This window comes from Chionomys nivalis, chromosome 1, assembly GCF_950005125.1.
Source record: "Chionomys nivalis chromosome 1, mChiNiv1.1, whole genome shotgun sequence".
Classification (NCBI taxonomy): domain Eukaryota; kingdom Metazoa; phylum Chordata; class Mammalia; order Rodentia; family Cricetidae; genus Chionomys; species Chionomys nivalis.
The window spans coordinates 60,328,212-60,354,342 of record NC_080086.1 but is presented as its reverse complement, the minus strand read 5'-3'; the positions used below and the strand labels follow the sequence as shown (position 1 = coordinate 60,354,342).

Sequence of the window (26,131 nt, the reverse complement as noted above, 5' to 3'; positions counted from 1 at the left end):
GGGCCTCAGAGGATCTTAGGTCTGTCAGTTCTCAAGAAAGCTCTGAGTGTTTTATACAGGCACCCCAGCAGAGGGCAGTGTTTGGCTGCCTCAATATCACTGTGTGAAATCCCAAGACTGGTTCCACAGCAGCCAGACTCCAGGGGCTGGGTTCCTTCTCAGGCCTGCAGCCATCCTCCCCCACACCCAAGCTACTATACTAAGCTAGCCCCTCTCTGATAATTTCATTGCCTTCTGCTACCTCTTGCTCCAGAGTCCCAGTGGGGCCTGTCATCCCTGGGATTGTTGTAGCAAACCCCAGGCAATAAAAGGGCCTACATCAGCACTTTCAACCTTCCAAATGTTGTGGTGACTCCCAACCATAAAATTATTTTGTCGCTACTTCGTAACTGCAATTTTGCTACTGTTATGGATCATAAAGTAAATATCTGATATGTGACCCCTGTGAGGGTCTCGATCCACAGTTGAGAACTAATGGTCTAGATGGTCCCTAGGTGGGTAGTCAGAACTTCTGTCCTCACAACTCATAAGACTGGCAAGGCTTATGGACAGAGGAGACCGGAGGATTCCATTTCTGCCTGCCCACAGGCATCCAGCGGGTCCTTGGAGCTGGAAAGCCTATGCCCCATATGCGCAAGGCAAGACCATAAAAAACGCTGCCAGGCCTCCTGCATTGGGACAAGAGGCTTCTTCCTGGATAGGTCTTATCTTGGGACCCATGGCTGAGTGGAGACCGAGGAAGGCAAGGCTTCTTCAGGATGGCCCATAGGTGATGTAATTTTATCCAGCAGGTGGTATGTAGTATGTGGTCAAGGGCACCCAGGGAAGCATGGACACCTAGTGGTTCTGATATGAGCACTGAGGCCTGTATAGGCAGCCATGGCTGGATCCTCTGCCTGCACCCAGGCTCTAGTTGTGGCTGGATCCTCCAAAGGCATCCTTCCAGGCCCCTAATGCTTAGAACTCTTCCATATCCAATACAGGGACTCAGCTGGGTTACCCTCTTGGTCCCAGCTACCCCCTGCTGCAGGCTCAAGATGTACCTGAGATCTATCCAGTCTATCTAAAGCCTCCAATCCCTCTGGGCTCACTGACTGGTTCAGAGATGGGAGATGACCCAAGCCTGGCAAATGAGAAGCAGCCCAAGCAGGATCTTTTAGATGCTGGACTTCAGAAGTTTGACTATGAAAGACAAGGGCCACCTTGTCATTAAGCTATAGACTTCCTGAGAATGAGGACAGGGAAGCAAGCAAGGAAAGGACCCCAGATGGTGGCAACTGTGACATCATCTTTGATCCCATCAACTAACTCTGAAGACTCACAGACTGGACCATTTGCTCCTCTGGATAATACCTCCAATGCCCTTTGGACTTAGACCAAGACTCCCACTGACACATGCAGGGACTATAAGCTAGAGAAGCTACCTCACAGCCCCACCCCTGCTCAGTGTGCTCACCTATCAACCCATTGGGTTTGCTAGATGCAGGAATGGGAGGTGGAGTTCCTGGGCCTATCTCATTCCATTCCTACCTGAACATGATCATCCTAGCCCCAAATCATGTCCGATTCAGCTTCTCCTGACCTACCTTGTGATAGGCTTGTGCTGGGGACTTCCTATGAATGGTTCAGCAAGGAAGGATCCACTAGTGACCCACTGCACAGATGCAGAAACAAAGCCGAGGGGTTAGGAGTCTGATCACCTGCATACTGCCAGAGTGAGGGTCACTGGGGGTCAGATCCAGGTTGACTGGATGCCTCAACTGTAAACTCCTGGTCTTTTTCTGTGGAGCCCCACGAGGCCTGTTTAGATGTGTGCCCTTCAGAGAGTACTGAACTTCTCTGGATCTAAACTGGGACTCTAGGGCAGCAGGAGATTGAAGTTTAGTATCTAGCAGGCTTCTCATTATCACCCCTCAATACTGGGCTAAGCAGAGCATGTTTCTGAGGGCTGGCAGTGCTCATTACCTAGGGGTGATGGAGGTGTGTAGTTAGTTTGAGCCCAGGGCAGGATCTGGGGCCCACTTCCTCCGAGCACTCGCCCTCCCTCTACACTTCATTCCTGGCTCACAGTGCTGAACAGCTATACCCTACAGAGAAGCATGCCTGGAGGTTTCCTTAGGCAGGCCTGACTACTGCTGTACTGCTTTCCAGGAGCGGACCCTGCTGCAGTCCAGTCCTTGCTCTTCCTGCAATCCCCCGCTCCTGAGTACCATGTGTGTTTGGTCCCTAATCACCATGAGCTCTTCAGGGGACTTGTAAGCAAGCTCCCAGGACTATCTAGACTTCTTGGGCCAGAACCCTTGGAATGAGCCTGGCTCTCTGGGAACACATCTCTGATGAACTATATTAGGGATGTGCCGACTTCTGGCTTGAGCAGCAGCAGAAGAAAAAGAAGGAGCAGAGGACATTCCTAAATGTTTCCTACTGGATGCTCCCAGAACTATCTCCAGCTACAACCCCTTCCTGCTGGGTGCTCATCACTGCCTCACCCCTCTTCACCGACACCTGGGGCTTTTTCCTTAGCCTTCCCCTTGGGTAGGCCTGGCGGGACACTGAGGATGCAATCACCAGCCTTTTAGGAACTGCTGCTGTGGAAAAGAGCTGGGATGTCCTCCCATGGAGGATGCTGAGCGAGACTCATGCTGGCAATTTGCAGCACAGGCAGATGTGGAGACAATGGGAGTCTGATTGGCAGGGTAGGAGGGGCTGCAGCTGCACTTGGAGGAACTGAGAAGGTGGGGTGTCTGTAGCCCCAAAGGAAAAGTGCTGAGCCAGCAAATCCAGTTCTGTTCCCAGTCGGTTTCCACTCCGGCTACCACTTCCCTGGACCTTCTGCCTCATGGACCACATCTGTGATGCCAGTTGTCATGAGGCAAAGCAATGGGCAGAAATGCTTGGAGCATCTCTGACTAGTGGGACCTGCCTAGTTGGGCTCAGCCTGCCATCATCACGTTTCCTTCTCATTTGTGCGGGCATCTATTGAGCACCAAGTATGTACCAACCTCCTGAGAGTGGGCTCAGCCTCCAGACCCTGTTTTCTTCTCATCCATGCAATGGGAGACACCGAAACAGACTGCACCCAGGACCCCACCCCTCAGGATTTTGGTCTTAGATGTGGGAAAGGTGGTCTTTAAATGACCTCAAAGGAAGAGCAAGTGTGGAAGATCTGCTCATGAAGTTACCTTCCCCTTCACTTAGTCATTAAACAGAACTGACTACCATCACAGTAGGTAACTGGCATAGATGCTCCCACTGGGAATTCAGTCTAGCAAGAATCCAGCCCGAAGGCAGGATGCTGACTTACCACTGGGAAGACCCAGCAGAGGAGGTGCTATGGGAGGTGGGTTTTAAAAGGTGCATAAAAGTTTCCTGGGAGTGGGAGCTAAGAAAGCATATTCCTAGGGGAAGTAACCTATGCAAAGGCACAGCCACAGATACCTGAGAAGACTGCCCCAGAAAGGTGGAGCTGTTGGAGTCCTAGCCCCGTCACACTCCTGGACAGGCACAGGGCCAACAGATCCCCCTAAAAGAATTTCCTCTCCCATGCCAGGCAATGTCTTGTGATACCCTCTATCCCCTGGAAGGGCACCCTGAAGGCTGGCCCATAGAAACTACAATAAGCCCAAGACAAGGAAACTCACTGCTCATTAGTGTCTGGGGCAGAGTTGAGTTCAAATCCATATCTCAGTTCACGGCTTGGGGCTGGCCTTGGCCTGGCTACCTGCTGTGCACCCCAGACTCAGCACAAGGCTCCTCTTCTATTTGACATCTGGCCAGCTGGAGACCCAATCTTCTCCTGGGAACTGGCCCAGGCGTTTTGCATGCCCATCCCACTCCTAGGTCACGGGCCTAAGGAAACATCACTGGGCCTTGACGGCCCTTTATTTCTCTAGGCCCACTTTCTCTCCACTTCAGTAGCTGCCTGCAGAGCTGATGATTGATGAGGAAGAAGGAGGAGAGCATCCCCCGCCCCGGAATCTCTCTGGCTGTGCAGTCAACTTTAAACTGATGAATAACACACAGACCCAACATTCATCACCCGCCGTTTGTCACTGGGAAGCTGGGCAAATCTGTTCTTTGTGTCCATCTACCCTAGTGTCCTCCACATTATATATCCTGAAGAGGCTCAGTCTGTGGAGCTCCAAATCCATGCAGGCTCTGGAGACCAAAGCTGAGCAGCTCTGAGCTAACCCCAGAATGTCCTTCATGTCTACACTGACACAAGGTGGCTCATGGCCTCACTGCAACCTGTGTTGGGTGAGAACAATAAAGGGGGTTCCAGAGGACCCCAGAAATCTCTTCTCTCACTCAATTCACATACCATGAACCACAGCCATCTTTCTGATCACTGAGGACAGAATGGAGGATAAGACCAAATCCCTTATTATTCAGGGAGGTCGACTAGCAACAAGGAAGCAGGCAAGTTAAAATCTAGTAAGAATTAAGTATTTGGCGTGGGGGGAGGGGAGCATAGTAGACAGGAAACTGACAGCACTGTAAAGGAGATGCCACGGAAAGTGGGTTCCAATGAATGTAAAGTTAGACACTGGAAGATGTGAAGACTGTTCTAAATAAAAATTTTATGAATAAGCGCAAAGTTGGTATGAGCTAGGAAGATGAGGAGGAGAAAGAGTATCATTAACCTAAACAGGGGAGTGGGGAAAGTCATACCGATGGGTGGAGAGAGCCATGGAGACATCAAGGAATGGTGTTTGAGGCAGGGGCATCGGGGTCTGTGCACAGGCCCTGAGCTAGGGGAAACAGAGAGCTAAAAATCATATAACGGAGCTCAGTGGGGGAGATGGCCCAGTGGTTAAGAGCACTTCCTGTTCTTGCAGAGGACCCAAGTTTGGTTCCCAGAAGCCATATGGCCGCTAAGAATGTTTTATAACTCCAGTTCCAGGGGATCCAATGCCCTTTTCTGGCCTCCTGGAATATATGCGCAGGCATACATGCAGGTAAAACACCTATACACATAAACTAAAAATAAATAAAGTCCTCTCTGAAGATCAGAGTAGTAGATTTCATTTTCATAAAGTTCCTGAAACAGTGAGATCCACAAAGAAATTTGCTTCCTGGGCCAGGGGTTTCTGTTCTTGGAGAAGGCTCTAAAGTTGGCCTGAAAGATTCGCCTGTACACACCCTGAAATCCTCTCAGTTACCTACTCTCAACAGCCATCCTATAGGATGGAAATTAGGAACCAGCCATGCTGTCACCACACAAGCTCTTAGACACCAGACAGTGACCAGGACATCGAGGACAAAGACAACAGGAGTCGGGCAGAGGTTCCCAGGGAGTCAAGCTTTGAGTCTGAAGGAGGTATCCTACCAACTGTATCCTACACCTGCAGTGTCCCACAAATGACAGGCAAGAGCTGCAAAGACCCATGCGTAGATGGGGAACACTGTTTTAGTCTCAACATGGCTGCCATGAGTGGCCTGGGTAAGCAGGGTCACAGGCCATTACCTGAGTTCCATCACCTCAGAGAAGCAAGATAAACAATTTTAGGCTCTGGTCAAAAGCTACCACCACCCTATACGTGAAGGTAGCTCTTAGGACTCACAGGAACTGACAGGCTCTCGTCCCAGCAGGCGATCCTAACATAACAGAGTCCTGGATCTCTGACCATGGCTCCCAAGTGGCAGGAAGTCGTGCTATCACTGCATCAAAACCCCATTCTCCAATCTCTGCCCACCCTCCTTGGCCAGTAAAAGCAGAACATGCATGAAGGAAGCCCCTGTGTGATGTGCCAGCATTGCCAGCAGAGGGCAGCATGTATAAGAAGGCCCTGAGACATGCCCCGAGGACAGCATAAGGCCAGGGTAACCCGACAGAGGGGGCTAAGAGCAGAGACGGAGGAAAGGTGAGCAAGTGGCAGGTGACATGGAGGACTTGACCTGTACTCTGGGTGAAGCTCAGAAGGTTCTGCACAGAGAACAGTGGGGACATCTTGTGGGCTTTGCAGCAAGGAGTGACAGGCATGGCCAAGTGTCTGTGTTCTCAGTCTGTCATTCACTGTGACAGAACAGGCAGGGAATGGAACACAGCCCTCTGTGTCTCCCTCTGTCCCTCCTTCTAAAATCAGTTTAGCAGGCTCCTTCATCTCTTGCACACAACACTCTTCCTCAGCAGGGGCCCTTGCACATGCTTTATCCTCGGGTCTATATGCCCCTCAATATCGGCGGAGGGAAGAGTGACAACCTCCCTAGGAGTCAGCACCTGGGGGCTTTCCTCTCATCCACCCAGCGGTGTTGCATCTTCAGGAAATCGCTGGCAACTCTGCCTCTGAAGCTTGGAGCTGGAGTCAGGGGCTGAAGAGGCTTCAGGAATGCAGATTCTCAGGTCAGAGCTGGGGACTTAGCACAGTGCCACCAAGTGCTGGTGACGCCTGCAGGGTCCAGGGCTGCAGGCCAGCCAGGTTCCTTCCCAGCAGAATCCCTGCAGATTCATTCTACAAGTGTTTATTGAACCCTGGCCTGGGGATTGAGCAGGAAGAGGGACAGACAGAAAAATAATGGACATGTGCATGCAAAAGATGCCTTGAGAGGGAGTTCAGTCATCTGTAAAGGCTCAGAGGGGAGGGCCATCACGAAGAGAAAGCCTTAGGAGAGACCTGAACAAGGTCAACCAACAGGGAAAGACCTGGGCAACAGTGGTCTAGGCAGCAGGGACAGCATGGAGTCAAGGTCAGGGACAGGGATGGAGATGGGCTGGTGTACTGGCAGAAGGGGCCTCAATGGAGCAAAAGGAGGTAAGGAAGGAGGAAGGCTAGGCCAAGAGATGGGAGAGCATGGGGCTGGGAGGCTGCTGGTGTAAGGTTGCAAGGCTGGGAGGCTAGGAAGAAGTTTGGTACTATACCAAATGCAGCAGCAAGCTATGTGGGGGAGTCTCAGACCAGATAATGACAGGGTGATTCAGTGTTTAAAAGCTCCCTCTGCTGCTGGAAGGACAGATAAGAGTCAGGGAGGCCCAGAGGTCAAGGGGAGGGAATTGACAGAGGTGCCCCCACTAGGTGTCAGCCAGGCAGGGGAGGTGAGCAGGTCTATCTGCAAGGAAGGAACATCAGGCTCAGAGAAGGGACCCAGAGGGGTGAGGGAGAAAAATGAGTAAGGGGTATATGAGCGGCACTGACACAGTCCAGTCACCTGTCATTTCTGTCTCAGAGACAAACTGTGAAGTCCAGGAACCAATACACGGAGACAAGCAATGGCTTCCTCCCCTGGGGCAAGTTTTATCTGCAAGCTCTGTCTTGTGAGTATTCCAGCTGGGAATAAGGGACGAGGCCATCTCAACTCCAGCCATGGTGCAGCTCTCTCCCTGTCTTGGAGGATTTTCATAAAGCCTGTATCCTGTCCATTCCAGGGCTCTGAGCACACAGGCCATGCAGGTAGCATTCCACCATGTTGCTGTCTAGTCAGGGCACTAGGAACTTGAGGAACGGCTGATGCCTCTCATGTTCAGTTGTCATTGGTACCTGCAGCCACGGGGTCTCCTCTTCTCTGCCTTTACTAGCATTACTTAAGTGATCCTGGAGGGCAGCAGTTAGGGTCTGTTGGGTCCCCCAGAGTCTGCCTGCAGCACTGAGAACTTACGCCTGCCACACTTGCCCTCATTCATCCCTCCCTAGTCCTTCCCACTACCCCAGGAATCAGGAACTTCCAGATGACAGGGATTAAGCATGAAGATTTTCGTCACTCTGTCAAAATCAGGCTCGTGGAGGTGACAAGGGGTTGGGATGGGTCTCTGTGCTCCCTACTACGGTGTCAGGATGGACCGTGCCCCAACCCTCCTGCCCATGCCCCCAGTCTCAGAAGGCAGCTGAGGGGAAGGACTTGTCCACGTGTCCTCCCTCAGCCTGGCCACCGCCTGTTCCAACTCCATCGGCTTCCCATTAAGCAGATCAATAGCTTCCACTGGTTTCCAATTTGTGTCTCGAGAAATTCATCTTCCAGCCACCTTTTTAATTAACCCCCCTCCAGTACTCAGCAGCACCAATAGATCATGTCCTCCTTCCTCCTCAGGCTTGGAAGCAGACCACAGGCTCTTGGCTCTCCGGCCGGGGAATGGCAAGTTTGTTTAAAGCCACACCATTACTTTCCTGTTACCAAAGAGCAGCTGGCTCTGCCATCTGGACGCCCCCACACCTGTGCCCTGCTGTCCTCGCCAACCTTGGAGGAAGGACTCGATCTTCCACACCAGAGGAAAACAGAGAATCAGAGAGGTGAAGTGGCACGCCAGGTCACCCAGCTGAGGAGCCAGGACTGAGGCACCAGCAGGTAGAGTGCAGGGGACTGCAGGACGGCTGGGTTAGGCAGACAGGACTCCTGGGTTAGACAGGCAGGGACAACAGCACCCCACACTCAGCCAGGTCTAGCCAGTCCTGACCAGGGAAAAGTGAATTCATGTCTTTTGAAAACTAGAGTGCCTGGTTCTCCTAGTTCATCCAGAGAAGGGAAGGAAGCAGTCGTGAGACCAACCCTATGGCCACCACCCTATGGCCACCACATCCCAGTGGACAGCACACTCTACTAGATGTTTCCTGTGTCTCATCTTCCCAGTGACCAGTTCATCGACTTCTCCACATTCCACACGAAGAAACTGAGCCTCAGAGAGGTTAAGTCATGTGTTTGAGGCTACACAGAAGTTACAGGACGTGTTTAGAATTTGATGGACTCATTTCAACACTGAGTTTTCAGAGGCGGTTTTGGTGGACACTTGACTGGTAAAGTCCCCTCGTTTGTGTCTTGGCAATTTCTGTTCTCTTTCTACTTGCTGGATGCCTCTTCCTTGGCCCTGGCCCTGCTGATGGCTACCTAAACCTAGAGTCCTATTCACCCAAAGCCCAGGCTTCCAGCTCTAGTGTTCTGGTTCATATCTGAGGGCATAGGCATGGAATGGGGTTCCTAACCCTATCAGCTGGCCTCAGAATCTGATCAGAAAGATGTATGAGGATCCATAGCATCCTGCTCCCTCCCTGCAGCACTGAACGAGTTCACACCATACCCATGTGGCTAGCTGTGCTGAGCTGTGGGCACTGAGAACCAGTGCTTCATGCCGCTGCAATGCTTCATCCATGTTCAGACCCAGAAAACAGAAATGAGGACTGCTAACATGAGGACCGAGGTCAGTTCCCAGCACCCAGACACTGTGTCATATGCCTGTGACTCTAACGCTAGGGAGGCAGAGACAGGAGGCTCACTGGAACCTGAATGGGCCAATGAGCCCCAAGTCAGTGATAGAACCTGCCTCAAAAAATAAGGTAGAAAGCACTGGGAGAATGACACCTAAGGTTCTTTGACTTACATACATGAGAGGAGGCGGTACAGAACTGACAAACAGTCCCTAAACACCCGTAACTCCACCTAGAGCCCACTGCCTCCCGTGGCATTTGTCCTGGTCTGGTGGTGTGACACCTGAGCGTCTGGCAGCTATGCTTCTCCCACTGCCCATTATTTCATGAGTACCCTTAGGCCTCATTTTAAAAAACCCTGTTGTTTTTCTCTTTTAAGACAAGTTCTCACTAAGGAGCCATAGCTGGCCTGGAAATCACTCTATAGACCAGGCTGGCCTTGACCTTGTGGCAGTCCTCCTAGATTCCAAGTGCTGGGATTACAGGCATGTGCCACATGCCCAAATAATTGTGTGTATGCATGTGTGCCTGTGTATGGGTTTGTGCACACAAGTGCAGATGCCTAGAAGTCAGAGGCATTTCCTGTTTGGAGCTGTCATAACACGCTGTTGTTAGCTGCTCATCATGGGTCCTGGGAAGACACCTCAGGTCCTCTGCAATAACAATACATACGCTTAACTGCTGAGCCACCTCTCAAGTCCCCACAACGCTGCTTTTTTTTCCTTTTTCTTTAATTTTTATTTTTTTTTGTAAAATTTTTTAACAATTCGTTAAACATTTTAACAAATACAATAACATTTGTTTAGTGCACACTTGTGCCTGTGTGTGCTCTGTCCGAATGTGTGCACCTGTGTGTATAAACACGTGTGTATTTGTACACTAGGGCTACAGCATGTGTGTGGCGGTCAGAGGACACTTTTGGTAATTGCTTCTCTCTTTCTACCCGTGTGGGTCCAGGAAATCAAACTCAGGTCAGCAGGCTTTGTGGCAATTGCTTTTGTCCAATGACATATCTTTCAGTCCCTTACTTTTAATAATCATAAATAAGATCATTTGGGAGCTGTGTTTTAAATAAGAGAGACATATCTTAACTTCATGAATTAAACTCCTTATGATAAAGGCAAAATTAAATCAGAATTAAAAAATAAATTTACTTCAAAGAAAATTGGGAAAAGATTCAAAATTAGAGTGCTGTTCCCTTAAATATATCTAATGCAAAGTCAAAGTAAGAGAAATCATATATTGTCCCCAAAGACTATGTCACTACAACATCAGAACTCTAATCATAGGCATAAACTCTTGAAATGAAGGAAACAGGTGGAAGCCAGTGAGAAGAAACCCTAGCAAAGACACAATGTGAGTAGGTGCTTTGGGCATCAGGCTCTGGCTGGTGAAGGACCCTGGTCCTAGACTGAGGAGGATAGATATCTGGTCAACCATCTTGGCTCCAAGTGGGGAGGAAAACAACTGGCAGATTTAAGGAGGGAGCATCGCTGCAGCCTCCCAGTAAGTGTCTACTTCTCGCTCCAGGAGCATGCGCTCCCACACTCCAACATGGTCGCCTCAGGAGGATTTGCTGTCGGTGGTGAAGTGACCTTACAGAATGGTGCCCACCACGGGGAGAATCCAATATGCCCAGCAACTTTTGCATGTACTGCTTTTTGGAAGGATCCTTTTTACCTTTAGGTTTAAGGTCACTCGGATGGACATCACCAATGTAGTACTGCTTTAGCATTTGCCTGGCATCAGGGGAGTGGCCAATATCTTCAAAGCTTTCTGTTGCATCAGCACCAGCTTGTTCCAGCAGAACCTCTTCCCCACCAGGGTGCTCGCTGAGGAAGCATGTGATATCATAGACTTGCCCGTGGATCACCATCCACGTCTCCTCCGCGGAGTTTCGCTTCGCCACCTCCTCCAGCCAGTAGTAAGTGACGGAGGGGTCGCAGCCCTTGTCATTCCTGCCACTGCCACTGGCCTCTGGGGTCGCCATGGGGTCTGGGTCCCTCTCCTCACAGCCCTGATTTTTAATGATTCCTCTCTACACGTCTTACAATGTGCATTATAAGGCAAAGCCTCTATTTTGGAATGTCAAGGCCATTGCCAACATTTTTTAGTCATAAAGCAATGACATAAGACATTTGCTTTAGTCTCTGAGAGTTTACTTCAGGAATATTCTGGGCAGAAGGATTATGGCTGGAAATGTATGCACATCTTGACTCAGTCCACATGGACGCCTACGTTTCCCACAGGCTGCTGTCTGCAAGCTCCTCCCTAAATGCTAGGTCTCCCAGCACCCTCCTCTCTCCTGCAGATGACCTCTAGAGAATTCCTACAGTGCAAGGAGTTAGCCTTGGTGATGTGTGGGGTGGCCACTGGGGTAAAGTGCCTTGCCCATCAAGGTCTGGAATAAGAGCTCAGCAACTCCAGGTAGAAAACCTGTTGGATACCTCTGAATACACTCACTAGCTGTCAAGACTTACAGGGCAGGCAGTGCCATATTGGGAGGTTTAAACACCTGGAGGTCCAGTGACTTGAAAGGCTGGGGCAGGAAGACTGCTGGAGCCTTGGAGTCTGAGGCCAAGACAGCATAGTGAGACTGTCACAGAAAAACCAAAGCAAAACAAACATAAGGGGGGCGGGGGAAGGCAAGTTGGAAAGAGCCATACAGTGCTTGAGCACATGCACACCTTGAATAAGAACTGTGCATCTCAGGAACATGCACACCTCCTAAATAAAGCAGGAGGGGTGCCATGAATGCAGAACTCTACTAGATTGTGGTGCATGACCTCAATCAGGAAGCATCCAGAAAGTCATTATGGTAGACACCGGAAGGAATGCAGGTGATAATGATAACTCCTTCAAATTTAAACAGGTCTATCCTTCAGGGTCCTGACCACAGATGCCAACTCCAAACTGATGGCACAGGCAGCCATTGCAGGGCCAATGCCAGCATGAATGTTGATGCCTTGAGTATGGGCAAAGCATATTCTTTGGGGAGTTAAGGACTGAGGAGTGGTAGGAATGACATCTCCTGAGATGCTGGCCTACTTGGGGACAACATGGTGAATGCTTTCACAGGGGACAAGAAGGACTGTGCAGCTGGGCAAGGGCATAGGTGCCTTGTGCATCTACTCTCCCCTGGCATTAATTTGTAAGGTAAAATACACAACACAAATAATCAGGATACCAAGTGGGGTGCATGACATATGGGCCCATACCACCCAGGTTCAAATCCAAACTCTGTCACTTGCCAAGGACAAGTGACACTGCTGCCCTGTGTTTTGTTTGCTTCAGGTAATGAGACTGTAGCCACCAGCAGGGCAGTTCTGAGTACTGAGCTGAAGTTTGTTTACCTGGTGTTTGGAATGGTCTGGACATGTGGGGGGGTGTTATTCTTGTTTGTACTACTGCTTTGATTTTTCTGTAAATCTAAACTATTTTGAAATTTAAAAAAAAAACAGACATGTGCCAAATGACTCCAACAGAGGTGTTCAGATAGAAAGAGCCATTTCACAAGTCCTGCTGTGGGCCTTGCCCATATAGTCTTGGCCTTAGGTTTCGTTGAAGTGGATCCAACGGTTTAGCTCTGGGAAGTCTCCAAAGGCACAGTGGATCCAGTGTGGTTCCCACTGAATAATGTTCGAAGTGGTGGAAACTTAGAGGTGGGACCTAGAATGAAGCCTGAAGATCACTAAGAGAGTGGTTCCATATAGGTGCTACATGATGCCAGCTCCTTCCTCTCTGTTTCTTATTTCTTAGCCATTTGGTGAGTGGCTTGGTTTGGCCATGTGGTCCCACTATGAAGTACTATGGGACCCAGTAACTGGAAAGACACAGGGTGAGGACCATTGCTCCCACCTCAGCAGCTGGACAAGTCATGATAATGCAGAGCAGGCTGCTGCCCAGGTCATGACCCCACCTGAGCTGTGTCTCTCCCCACCCTTGTAGCTGAGTACAGGCCTCAGGTTACCAGACCATCTGTGACTCACCCCATATGATGGATACAGATGAACTAAAGCAGCTCTCTTCCCTGCTTCCCCATGTCCTCGGGATCACACATTTAATTCCTGAAATGCAAGACCCTTTTCTATCCCCCACCATGCAGCAATCAGAGACAGCTCAACTGCAGACAGTACTACAGACTCTTCATCAGTCATGTGGCACAGACACTTTTCCTCAGAAACTTAAAAGAAGGGACTCCCGCTTGGCCACATGGAGATGGACTCAGAGCCTGGAAGCAGATAGTGGTTAGCTATGGAATAACAGGAGGATGAGAGCCAAGAGGCACAGGCTGCCTAGTGAGGAACACCAAGACAAATGGCACCAATGGCCTCCAGGATTTCAGTTCAACTCCCTACCGCTGGGTCTAAATGTAGCCTTCTAACTCCAACAGCACCTATCTACAGCACAGTGAGGGACTCCTGCACCACCTGGCCTGGCCCTTTGGCCCTTATTATGTTAAATGAGAAAGCAGAGTTAGGGAGGCACCTAGCTGCTGTTGGCCTTGTGGAGAAGGAAGGAATGATCAGCTGCCCCAGAACCTCACCTTCTCTGGCAGTGTTGCTCTGGGAATATTGTTAGAGATTCAATGAGAGCCTGTACCCCAATCTTCCCTCTGTGGTGAGCATCTGCCTCCTACAGATGGAACTTAGGGTTCAAATAGGCAGCCCTCAGTACCAGGAGATTGGTACTTGGAGATAGGGCTTTAGGGAGCAGATAAGTTTTGAATATGGTCATAAAAGTGAAGTTCCACAATGGGATTACTGTTGTACGAGGAGATATGTCTCAGAGCCCTTCCACGCAGGTGAGGATGCAGAGAGAAGGCAGCCCTCTTGGAGCCAGGAACCTGAATGATATTCCCTGTAGAGTTGCCCTTCCTTGCAGCCACCTGCAAGCACAGGTGAGTTGTCATCATCCCCAGTCATTCCTCATAGGGTCTCCTAGGACCCTGATGTGAATGCACAGACCGAGCATCTTCTTCCTGATGTCCAGCACTCTGGACAGCACTACCAGCCCACTCCCAAAGGTCCCAATGACCTCTGACAGGCACCTCACTGGGATCACCATGCTGTTGCTAACATAGGCAGCCATGGCCACGAGGCCTCAGAGTTGCCCAGCTCCTTGACTGCTACGGTTTGGATAAGATATATCCCCCAAACTCACACTGAGTCTTGGTCTCCATCATGGGGTGGAGCCTCATGAGTGATTGATGCCTCTGGGGGGTATGGACACTGCTGTCATGGCAGAACTGCTGTGACAAGGCTCCCCCTCCTGATCACATCCCTTGCATTCTTTCACTCACCCTTTTGCTTTCCCACCAGTTCCAGCAAGCAGCTCTAGGTCCTTATCATTGGGTGCCACCACCCAATCTTGAACTTGCCAGCCTCCAGAGTAGAGGCCACATAAGCCTGTTTTCTTAATGAATTTCCCAGTTGCACCAATCATTCAGTAAGAACAACAGAAAATGGGCTCACAGTGACCTTGCAAGTTCCTAACTACAAAACAAGACTTGCAAAACCACTGGAAGGTTGCTGCACGGTCTGAGGACTACGTAAGTAAGGGCTACCACGCTAGAATGGGGGATAGACAATGAGGTTCTGCCAGTCTTAGGCACCACAGAGCACAGTTTATCCAGAGTGGTTAGGGTAGACTTTCTGAGGAGGCTGTGCTCACCTCTGAGCACAGCAGTGGCTTTCCACATCTACCCAGCCTTCAGTATTAGATGGTAAATCCCTCTTCCTCTTAGTGAGTCCCTGGTGTCTCTGTCCCACTCCCTGGCTACCTATCCTGGACTTGCCCCCAACTTTCCTACAGTTCTGCAACTAAAAGTTGACATCCAGGGCATCAGGGGACCTCCAGGATGCTGCCAGAGCTTTACCACCCCACAGATGCTGGAGGAAGGAGGGTCTTTATAAGGCTGGGCCCTTAGGGTATAGAGGAGAGCTGTAGTGATATTCTGACCCCTTCCCAGTTTTGGAGAAAGGCACTGTAGTGCTAAACACCTGCTAATTGGGCTTGGGAAGGCTGAGGAGCACAGACCCAGGAGGGCAGATGGGGCCAGGCAAGACGACAACATTCATGGCTTTGGAAGCCAAAAGTTCTTTTGACTCTGACTCCCCAGTTTCTCAAGAAAGCAGCCACAGACAATACACAAGCAAACAGGTGTGGCTGTGTCCAGTGCAGCACTGCTTATAGGAAGTCAGGGAAAAAAACCAAGGAAACCCTCACAAACAAGGCCTGGGACTCCTGACACAGGTGATGACTGTCCAGGAAGGAAAAGACAAGTTCGCGTGAATTGTGCTGGGAAAACTAGGCATCATGCGGGCCAAGAGCAGAGAGGAGTGCTGGTGCTCGGCTTGTGTCCTCTTTTTTATTCAGTCTGGCAGTTAGGGTGAATCTTCCCATCTCAATTAACATAATCTACAAATTTCCTTACAGATCTGCCCAGAGTTTTGTCTCCAAGGTGATTCTAGATCCTGTCAAACTGACAATATTAACAACCATACCACTGAACTTAACTATAGTTAAATTTGCTTTTTTCATTTCCTTCCCTTCCCTTCCCCTCCCCTCCCTTCCCTTCTCTTTCCAACCCTCCCTCCTTCCCTCCCTTCCCAGATAGTCTTACTGTGTAGCCCAGACTGTTCACACACATGAGATCTTCCTGTCCCTTCCTTCCTAGTACTAAGATTATAGGTGCACACACATTGCCCAGCTAAAATGGTAACTGTTGTGGCCATGATATTTTACTGCAATTTTAAAAAGCAAAGGAAAATGCCTAAAGCATCTGGCCATGTAAATGAGTGACTAGGGAGCTGTCTTTTCCATTCTACCCTTAAAAGAATCACAGGGAAGAAGTTCAAATATGGTTTCTTCAGCTACAAACCTGTTTCTGCTAAAAAATTCTGTATTATTGTTGGTTTACAGTGTTTCTGTTATTATTTTTGTGGGTTTTTTGCTTTGTTTTGGTGTGTGTGCGTGCATGTATGTGTGTGTGTGTGTGCACGCATGCATGTGTATACACAGTTTTGTTTTGTTTTTTAGACAGAGTTTGTATAGTTTAGGCTGGCCTCAAGCTTGAGGGCTGCCTTGAACTCCTAATCTTCCTGTCTCAGCTTCTAGTGATGGGATTGCAGGAATATACCATATTAAAAGGATACACATTTTAGGAATGGTAACACATTAGAAATAAATAATTTAGGCTGGCAAGATGGCTTAGCAGGTAAGGTGCCTGCCATCAAGCCTGATGACCTGAGTTCAGTCCCCAGATCCTACATGGTAGAAGGAAAGAACTAAGTCCTGCAAACTGTCCTCTGATCTGCACATATGCAAACGTGTATGCACACACACACACAATAAATAAATAGCCAGATGTGGAGGCATATTTCTTTAATCTCAACATTTAGGGGGCAGAGGCAGGCATATTTCTGTGAGTCTGAGGCCACTCTAGTCTACCTAGCAAGTTCCAGGCTACACAGTGAGGCCGTCTCAATAACTAACTAACTGTATAAAACTATATATATAAAACTATATAGTTTTATTTATAAATATATAAAACTATATATAACTATATTTTATTTATATATACTTATATGTTTATAAAAGTACAAATATATAAAACTATATATATAAAACTACATATACACATATAACTATATATAGTTTTATATATTTAGTTATATACTATATATACACACACACACACACACACACACACACGATAAGCTAAAGATCATTTGATAATTGAGGGTGAGCAAAGCAAGTTGGCTGAATGTTTGGTGTCACACGCCCTAATGTTAGATGACTTCACCCCATCTTCATATGATCCACCATACAATCTAGAGACAGTAATAAATTACACAGTGGGTTTACTAGGCTTGGCTGTGGTTTGCCCCTCAAAGGTTTGTATGCCTAGTCCCCAGCAGGGCAACACTGCTCTGGTTGGCCCTCAAGAGGTGAGACCGGATAGGAAGTAGGTGCCACCCTCACAATGGATGGTGTTTCTCTGTGGCTCCCTGTGGCTATCAGTTCTGGCAACACAGGTTGTTTCGAGTGAAGCCACTCAAGCTTTGCCTCCTTCTGTACATGGCCGTCTCCCTCTCTGTTTCTTTTCCATGCTAGGATGCAGCCAGGCACCCTCACAAAGATGTCAGTGCCATGATAGCTGGACCTTCTGCTGCCAGAATCGAACCTAGTAAACTGCTTTCCAAAGGGTTTACCAGTTACTAAGTTACTGAACCTATGGTATTTTGTTCTGGCAATGCAAATATTTTAAGATGAAAAATTTTAAGAAAGGCAAACAAAGCTGTTTTGTTTTTTCTGTGTTGTTGCTTTTTAGGAAACATATGCCACAAAGCAGACAACAGGCTGATATGAACAGGAGCTGGGGTTCTCTTCAGTGTGGTCCAGCACAGCCTGGCTCCCCAGAGCCAGAGGAAGGAGTAAAGCAGTGTGGCCAGCATCTGTGTGATGAACCTGATGATGGAGCCCAAACTGGGAGGGTATCTGGGACATGGTATGGACTATTATGTTGACATCCTTCTAACCTTCTAACCGTCCCCTACGAAGAAATATCATCCTTCATCTCCTTCACTAAACCCAGCCTCTCTAATCCTCCAGGGCTCTGTTGGGCAGTGAGAGGGACATCCTCAGTGGTTCGTCCTTAGTGGCTTGTTGCTTGCCCCCAGAGCTGTGGAAACAGTTTCTGGCTCTGCTGTGTATTCCTCAGAAGACATTCCCTTGGCACAGGGACACTGTGAAGCAATGGGCACACGGAACTGCTGCCAGCTACTCTGCTGAGGAACCTGGCTGCTTGAGTCTGCAGCACCTATGACCTTCAGACCCTGTCTTAGCTATTTTTTCTATTGCTGTGATGAGACACCATGACCAAGGCAACAGGCATGGTGCTAGAGCAGCAGGTGACAGGTTGTAACTTACTGGCAAGTTGGAGGCCGACAGTAGGTTTGAGTGGGTTTTTGAAACCTTCAGTGGTTTCAAGCCCAACCCCACTGACATACCTCTTCCAAAAAGGCCACACTTCCTAAACCTTTCCAAAATAGTTCTCCCAACTAGAGACTAAGCATTCAGATTTATTAGTCTTTGAGAGTCATTCTCATTCAAACCCAGATCCCCTCTCCCATTCCACCCTCTCTACCTCTCTAGAACCCCAGAACCACTATAAAGTTGTGTCTGTCACTGCTCCAGTTTGTAGGCTGTGAAACAAAGGCTCTCCAGGGAAAGGGCACATTTAGCCCAGGGCTCTCTGCCTCCCAAACCTGATATCCTCATCCCTGACCTCTGTCCCTCAAGAATAGGCGATCCATGAGGAAGGCAGTGGACTGGTCAGGCCCAGTCTGCAACTGTGTGTCAGTATGTAACCTCTCCTGGACTCAGTTACTGATCCCCAAAGCTGGCAAGTGATATACCTTGGTTGGTAACAACTCATTTTTCCTTCCAGAAAGCAGTTCAGTCCAAAGAGCGGTAGTGTTATATTAAGAAAAACCTGACTGTGGTCTGTGATGGGGCTGAATAGGGCAAGAGCAGTGGTGATCTGTACACCCAGAGGGAGGAGCTGGAGCGGCAGGCACAGGCTGGGCCTCAGTGAAAGCCGGATAGTAGCAGGGCTCCCTTCAGCGCCCCACTGCACCCCTAGAGATCTTGCTCAGCTATCTCTCAAAGTGAGGCTGATGACAAGGGCAGAAGGCAGAACAGGTCACTTCCTCAGGGCTTGTTGGTGGAACTCTTTGGCCAGTTAAGTCCTGATTTTCTTTTCTCTAGGGACTTCAGCTCATTACATTATGAATTAAATACAGACCTGGAAACGGGATAGAATGGAGAAGAAAGCAGTTATATTTAAATCTCATCTCCTGCCTGCTTACCCCCAGTTCCCTGCAACCCCATGAGTTTCCAGAGGATGGTCATGTTATGGACGTCAACATTGTCACATGTTCACGGCAGCTGCCCTCTCACTCTGTACCTATCCCAGACCCTACAGCAGACCCAGTCCTGGGACTCTGCCTGTGGCCCATCTGCATACATTTGACCACTGCAGTTCTGGTAAGCATATGGCTGGAACACAGGCCTAATACTCGGGTACTATCAGTACCATGTCACAGTCGAGCAGAGGGAAATGGTCACACAGAAACTGTGTGAAGAAAAGTCTGAAACAGACAACTGTGCCCTATCCTTAAAAACTTTGTAGGTTTCTGGTCCCTCATGTCCCATGGGTGAAGGCAGTGTCACTGTCATTCTCATTTCACAATAGAGACCGTGAGGCTGTGGGAGCATGTGAGGTGAGTCCTGAGAGGAGAGCTCCACAGCGCCGGGCACAGAACCGGGGCTTTGTGAGCACTGGCTGAACAAAAAGAGAACAGACAGTGAATGGACCTCGATTCCCATAGGGTACTTCCTGGGAACCGCGAGCAGTTATACACCCATAAAGTGTTCTGAGATGCATGTACCAAGGCTTCAGGCATCCAGGGCACAGTCAGGCCAAGGCCAGCTATGAGAAGGCAGTGTGGTAGCCTGGCCAGCAGGTGCAGCTAGCCTCTGCAGAGTAGACTGTGTCTTAAGGAGAGGACAGGCTGGGGGCCTGCTCTGGAGCAGGACTGATTCCAAGGTGCTGAAGAAGATCTAGAGAAGGGGGCTGTCATTTCCAGGACACAGCAAGAAGGTACTTCTGGTTGTTGGATCAGCAAAGCACAACCCAGGAAAGGGCAGTGAGTCACGCCTGATGAATCTGGCTCTGACACCAGATTAGGTGACAAGCTGGATATACAACAGGCATGCAGCCCCATAGAACTGCCCCTTACCTAGGCCCAGGAGACAATGGGAGGTTGAATGGCTGCAGCACCTATCCTGGTTCAGGCCTGTATAGAGCTCAGCTTGCATCCCAGGGCTGACTAAATCTTCACGGTAAACAGTAGCCAGTCCTTTCAGGGGAGAGGCTAGTTTACAGATGCAGGTGGGGGGGGGCAGGGAAGGCCTCCTTGAGACAAAAATGTGAGCAAAAACTTGCAGGTGGTGAGGGAGTCATGTGGAAACAGAGGATACTACTAGTGCAAAGGCCCTGGAGCAATAGAGGAAGCAAGGAAGAGCTGAGACCAAGAAACTGACTAAGGACTATGGTCGTGGAGGTCAATGTAAGGGCTTTGAATCAGGAGGAAATTGCACAGGGCACTGAGTCGAGAAGAGACATGGACTATCTAGGTTTGACAGAATCCCTCTGTCTGCTCAGTAGAGTAAATTTATTGGGTGTGGGCTGGAGGCAGAACCTGAACCTGCTGGGGCCTATATGCAAGATACGTGAGGCAGAAGAAGCAGTATAATGGCTGGTGGGGCTGACACCAGTTGGTGCCTCAAAGCTGGAAGCACAGAAGCATGTACTTCAAACAACAGGCAACAGGCTTCACACTGTCTTCCAGGATCCCGAGGCTCAGAGAGAAATAGACCTTGCAGAGTCACATGGGATTATTCCTAAGTGTCAGGACCCAAATCATAACCTTGTGGGTCCAGGCACACAGACTGGTAACCCTGAGCGACCCCAAGAGCAGCATGGTGTACACATCCCTCAAGAGGTATGCTGAGTGCCCTCAAGATCCGGGGGCAATGCAGGAACTGACTGTTCTCTCTATTTTAATAAAGACTACTCAAAGCCTTGAAAATTAATTTCCCCTAGGAAGACAATTACATGTCAAATATATACCTGCTGAGCAAATGATTAAGATAAAAACCCAGCCGAGAGGCCTCTGCCCAGGCTGATTCCAAGAAAGGTCTTCAAAGGTCACTGCCGGGGGTAATGAAGGCAGCGAGCGTCCAGTGGAGGGGAGGGTTTCTCTCCCAACACTAACATTTCTAGTCTCTTTCAGCACCCTCCATCTTCTATTGAAGGACATTAACAATATCACTGGGGGCCAGCATGGTAGAAAGTGATACTCATGGCTGCTCTAACCAGGCCTGGTCCATCAGGTAAGGCTGGCCTAACCTAATGCCCACAATAGAGCCTCCTCAGGCTCTCAATCCAAAGCTGTGTATTTTAGGAACCCTGGCTACCACAGCCAGCAGTAGTGACTGGCTCTTCCTATAGATACACAAACATCGCCTGGTCAGCCTTTCTCAGTCACAGGGCTGAGCATCATTACTGTAAATGGAAACTGCTCATTCATTTCCTGGCCACCCAGACCCAAAAAATCACACAGAAACTATATTAATGACAATACTGTTCAGCTGATAGCTTAGGCTTATTCCTAGCTAGCTCTTACATCTTACATTAACCCATCTCTATTTCTGTGTATCACCATAAGGCTATGGCCTATTGGTAAGGTTCTGGCATCCTTCTCCGTTGGCAGCTACATAGTGTCTCTTTGACTCTGCCTAGTCTCTCTATATATCTCTGCCTTTAATCTGCTAAGCCATTGGCCAAAACAGCTTTATTCATTATCTAATAAAAGAAACACATATACAGACGGACACCCCACATCATCTCCCTTTTTGTCTAAATATGAGGGTTCTAAGCCTATATGCAATAAGAACAAATATCAAGTATTGTCCAGTGAAAAGAGGCAAAAACATACATAAAAATTAGAATTACAACCAGTATGAACAACATCAAACAAGAAACATATGCTAAATGTTTCAATAGTTATCCTGTCTGAAGGAGTCTAAGTCTTATACTAAAAATGGTTTGGCTAAGTCATGAGAGGAAAGTAACTATGACTATTAAGTCTTTAACCCCATCAAAGACCCGAGAAGGGAAATAATACTACCTGAGTAAACAGGAAGTGCAATCAAGCAACTTCCAAAAGCTGCAAGAAATGACACAGACAACTGGCTATCTGGGCAATCACCCAAGGTTTCATTTGTAACGTTTGGGCAACCAACTTTGGGTAAGGCCTAGAGTATCTGACAGACCATTTTCAGAGGCAGGAAATTTGAAAGACTGTTTCGCCTATATTGGCAGTTTGTCAGTCAACAGAGATATACAGAAAGAGTGGGCAGAGTAAAAAAAAAAAATGCCATGTAGCTGCTGAAGGAGGACTCTGGAACCTTACTGGTAGGCCACAGCCTCGTGGTGATATACAGATGAATAGAAATGGGTTAATTTAAGATGTAAGAGCTAGCTAGGAATGTGCCTAAGCTATTAGTCGAATAGTGTTGTAATTAATATAGTTTCTATGTGATTATTTGGGTCTGGGCAGCTGGGAAATGAACAAGCAGTCTCTGTTTACACATTACAGATCCCTGACTCAGGCCCAGAGTGACGAGAAAGGTCACTCTGTGAGGCAGAAATCAAGGTCTCAGACCCAGATGAGTGTCTTGTAATCTCCAGGCACCCTCCATTAGATTCTGGGTTGAGAGAGGATTTGATGTTTGCATATCAGAGATAAAACACTATGGCCCTTAGCTTACTGTTGTAAATAAAGTTATTGTGGAACTTGGCTTATTTCTAAATTGCAGGTTACAGCTCTGAGAACCACAGCAGTCCACGGAACACTGCCACTCAAAGCCCTACCTGTTGTGGGAACCTCAGGTTCAGTATGGTTCCCTGTCTAGAAGCTGCTCTGTCCATACAGGATGGGCCTTGATAAATGAAACTGTGAGCTGGATGGCTCTTATAACTGGGTCTCAGCCGTGACTGCAGAGCATAAGGGCCAACTCAAAGACTTGGTCACCTGTCTGTGTTAGGATAGAGGAACTGCTTTGGGGTTCAGCCTCCTGGGGCTCCTTGGGGCCCACACCAAGTCAGCAGCATGAACTCTAATAAGACTCCTATGACTTCAGATAATATGTTGACAATGGGAAGTCTTACCCCACCATGTCCCAGAGCCTCAGTTTCTCCACCTGGAAGAGTAAATATAGCTGATGGTTTCTGAGATTCTGCTCTGATAGGATGATCTGTGAATTTCAGTAAGTGCCACAGGCTCTGAGCTTTCCCTTTGACACCTGGGAAAACCGAAGCTCTTCTGCAGAGTGAAGAGTAGTTTATTTACTATACTGTGGGGCAACTCCAGGCAGGACCCCCAGTGGGAACATTGGCTTCCTGATCCTTGGGACCCATGCTCCTCCAAGCACCATCCTCAAGAGGAGTTCTTCCACAACACTGTAACACAGTTCCCAAGTTCACATGCCCCCTCATCTCCCCATATCATATCCTGCCATAGCCTGCCTTATATTTGTCCAGGGCTCCACAGATGCCTCCAAAGGGTCTCCTTGCCTCTTTACCTGAGCCACACAGAAACCAGCAGGCTCTCAGCAAATAATAGTGATGACATTACTGGCTGCCTACCACACTTCATTGCTCTCTGCTACACTTGGCACATTTCTACCCTGGTTCCACTCCAGCCTTGTTCTCTTGTCTTTATTCACATAATCCTCTGCATAGTGTCCACCCACATGTCCACCTCAAAAATGTCACATATACTTCCACAGGAGCTCTGTTGCTTTCTGGAGCATACTACCCCAGCTCTTTCAGTGGCAGTGACTCAGTCACTCAAGGCACTCCTCAGAAACGTTTCCTGACCTCAGCCCACATGAGGGTACCTTGGTATTCCCTTTCACTCATGGTCCCATGTTCACTCTCTGCAATGTCTGGGAGTTATGGTAACAGGCTGTGACTTGGATGCAATCCGAAGGTATGAGGACAGCCATCCAGGGGTGGTCAGTGGAGTCTGACACCCCAGAGGAAAGACTTAGAGCAGAGTCTCCTACTCATGCATCTGAGTTATCCATTTTCAGACCCTTCATCTGTTGATTCGATACAAGAGTCTTTGACTCTGAGAATTGTGGGGTAGGGAACTTCAGCTCACCACATGCTGGCCCTTGTTGCTACAGAAAGAACCTAGACTCCAGAATCTTCCACCTAGACAACAAACAACTAGAACTGGAGAGATACCTATATATAGCATGCATGTGGTATGCCTGCCCGTATCACTAGTGTTTCTTTGCTTGCTTGCTTTTTTAACATTTTTTTGTCTGTGTACACCACGAGTGCCTGGTACCCAGAGAGTTTAGATTAGGAAGTTAGATCCTTTGAAACTGGAGTTACAGACAGTTGTGAGCCACATGTAGGCATTGGGAACTAATCCTGGGTCCTCTGCAAGGCAACAATTGCTCTTCATCGCTGAACCATCTCTCCAACCCCAACTGTTTTGCATTTTTCATCTGCATTGTTACACATTCAAACCCAGAACATGCCTTCAGAGTACTGGTGCTGATTACGTCCCACTAGATCTGTGCATAGGTTATGCTGCTTTCTCAGAAGTGATTTAAAATAGTATTGCTTGTTTTGCTGTTGTTTGAGACAATGCCTCACTATATTGCTCAGACTGGTTTGAGTTCAAGCAATTCTTCTGCCTTAGCTCCTGAGTGCTGGGATTATAGTATAAAAAACTGCTAGGCTTTTTAATTTTGGTTTCCAAAGGGATATTGCTGACTTTATAAGTTTATAATTTTTACTGAATTTTAAATCCTTTCCATTTAATAGTAAATGGAGTATTAGAGTGCATGATGTGTCTGTCGGGGGTGGGAGGTACATGTGCCACAGGGTACATGTAGAGGTCAGAGGGCAATTTGGTGGAGCCAGTTCTCTTTCCATCTTTTCATGGGTTCCAGAGTTTAAACTTAGGTTTCTGGGATTATGAAGAAAATATCTATACCTGCTAAGTCATTTCAATGCTCAAATTTGAAAGTTTTAATTGTTACACAGAAATGTAATTGAACTTTTTGCAATAATCGTGTATTATATAACGTTACTGAATTCATTTATTTGTTCTCAGAGTTATTTTTGGACGATTCCTTGGGATTTTCAGGGCACACGATCACGCTGTCTAAACATAGACACAGATTGCGTCTTCCTTTTGAATCTTCTCTTTTGGTTTCCTTGTTTCCGGTGATCTACTGACTCACAGTGGAGAAAGACATGCTTGCTTTGTTCCCAGTTTTCAGGAGAAACTTCTGTCTTTCTCCTTCAAGCGTGACAGCAGCTGTAGGTTGACAGTAGGTGTTCATTACGGGGTCTTGTTGTCTCAAGAGGGTTTTGTTGTTGTTTTGTTTTGTTTTTTAATGAAAACATCTCACTGTGTGGCCATGAATGGCCTGGAACTTACTATGTAGAAAACGCTGGCCTTGAACATAAAGATCCTCTGCCTCCTGAGTGCTGGGATTAAAAGTATGCACCACCATGCCCAGATCCCTCTAAATTTTCATACATTCACTTCATAAATGTGTTTAGAATCCTCCACTATTAGACTTTAAAGTCCACTATGCTCCGCTGTTATGTTGGCCTGATCTCTGGAACTGATATCACTCTTTTCTCCTCCATCAGTCTGGCAGAAGCATTTGAATGTTGACTGATATTAAAGAACTAGGCTTATTGCCTCTCAGAGGTTGAAGGTAAGCCCTATTGCTGAAGAGGCTATATGTTTTAGACACACAACATGGAGGATGTGAGCTGAATCTGACCTAAAAGTCTTCTCCCTGAGTATTAGCTAGCTTTCACAGTACCAGAATACGTCATGCAAGCTTCCAAAATAGAGAAGCAATCAATAGTCCTACCCAGCCATGATGCCTATGAAGTACAATGATCAGCATGGCAGGATAACCCTACGGGTGCAGTAGTGACACCTATACTTTGGCAGTAACCAATAGCTCTCTAAATGGTCTTGAGGCCTGCTTAACACGAGGGAAATCACAGCTGGCACTGAAAACCTAAACAACTACACAGGGCTGGTGAGGCCATGGGTCTTGGAGGGGAACCTACAACAGCCACTTTATGACGCCAGCTTACTTGATAACTGCTTCTAAATATTTATGCTCATGTACACAGGTAAGTGTAGCCCTCACCCCTCAATAAAGAAATGTCTCTTTGCAAAGGATGGAGATTATTACAGAAAATCAGAATTGATCAAAATGCAGAAAACAAGTATGTGTGTTCCCAGTCACACTGATCCATCTACGACACGATGCCTGCACCTAAGTCTCAGGAAACCTCTAAAAGGGAAAACAGA

General features: G+C 48.1%; 1 protein-coding gene and 1 pseudogene across 3 annotated transcripts in view; both read right to left on the bottom strand.

The window, feature by feature from the left end:
- Iqsec1 (IQ motif and Sec7 domain ArfGEF 1) overlaps positions 1 to 26,131 on the bottom strand; it is a 339,041-nt gene that overhangs the window by 157,676 nt on the left and 155,234 nt on the right. The gene's annotated exons all lie outside the window — the stretch shown is intronic.
- Positions 10,728 to 11,121, bottom strand: LOC130871478 (cytochrome b5 type B-like; annotated as a pseudogene).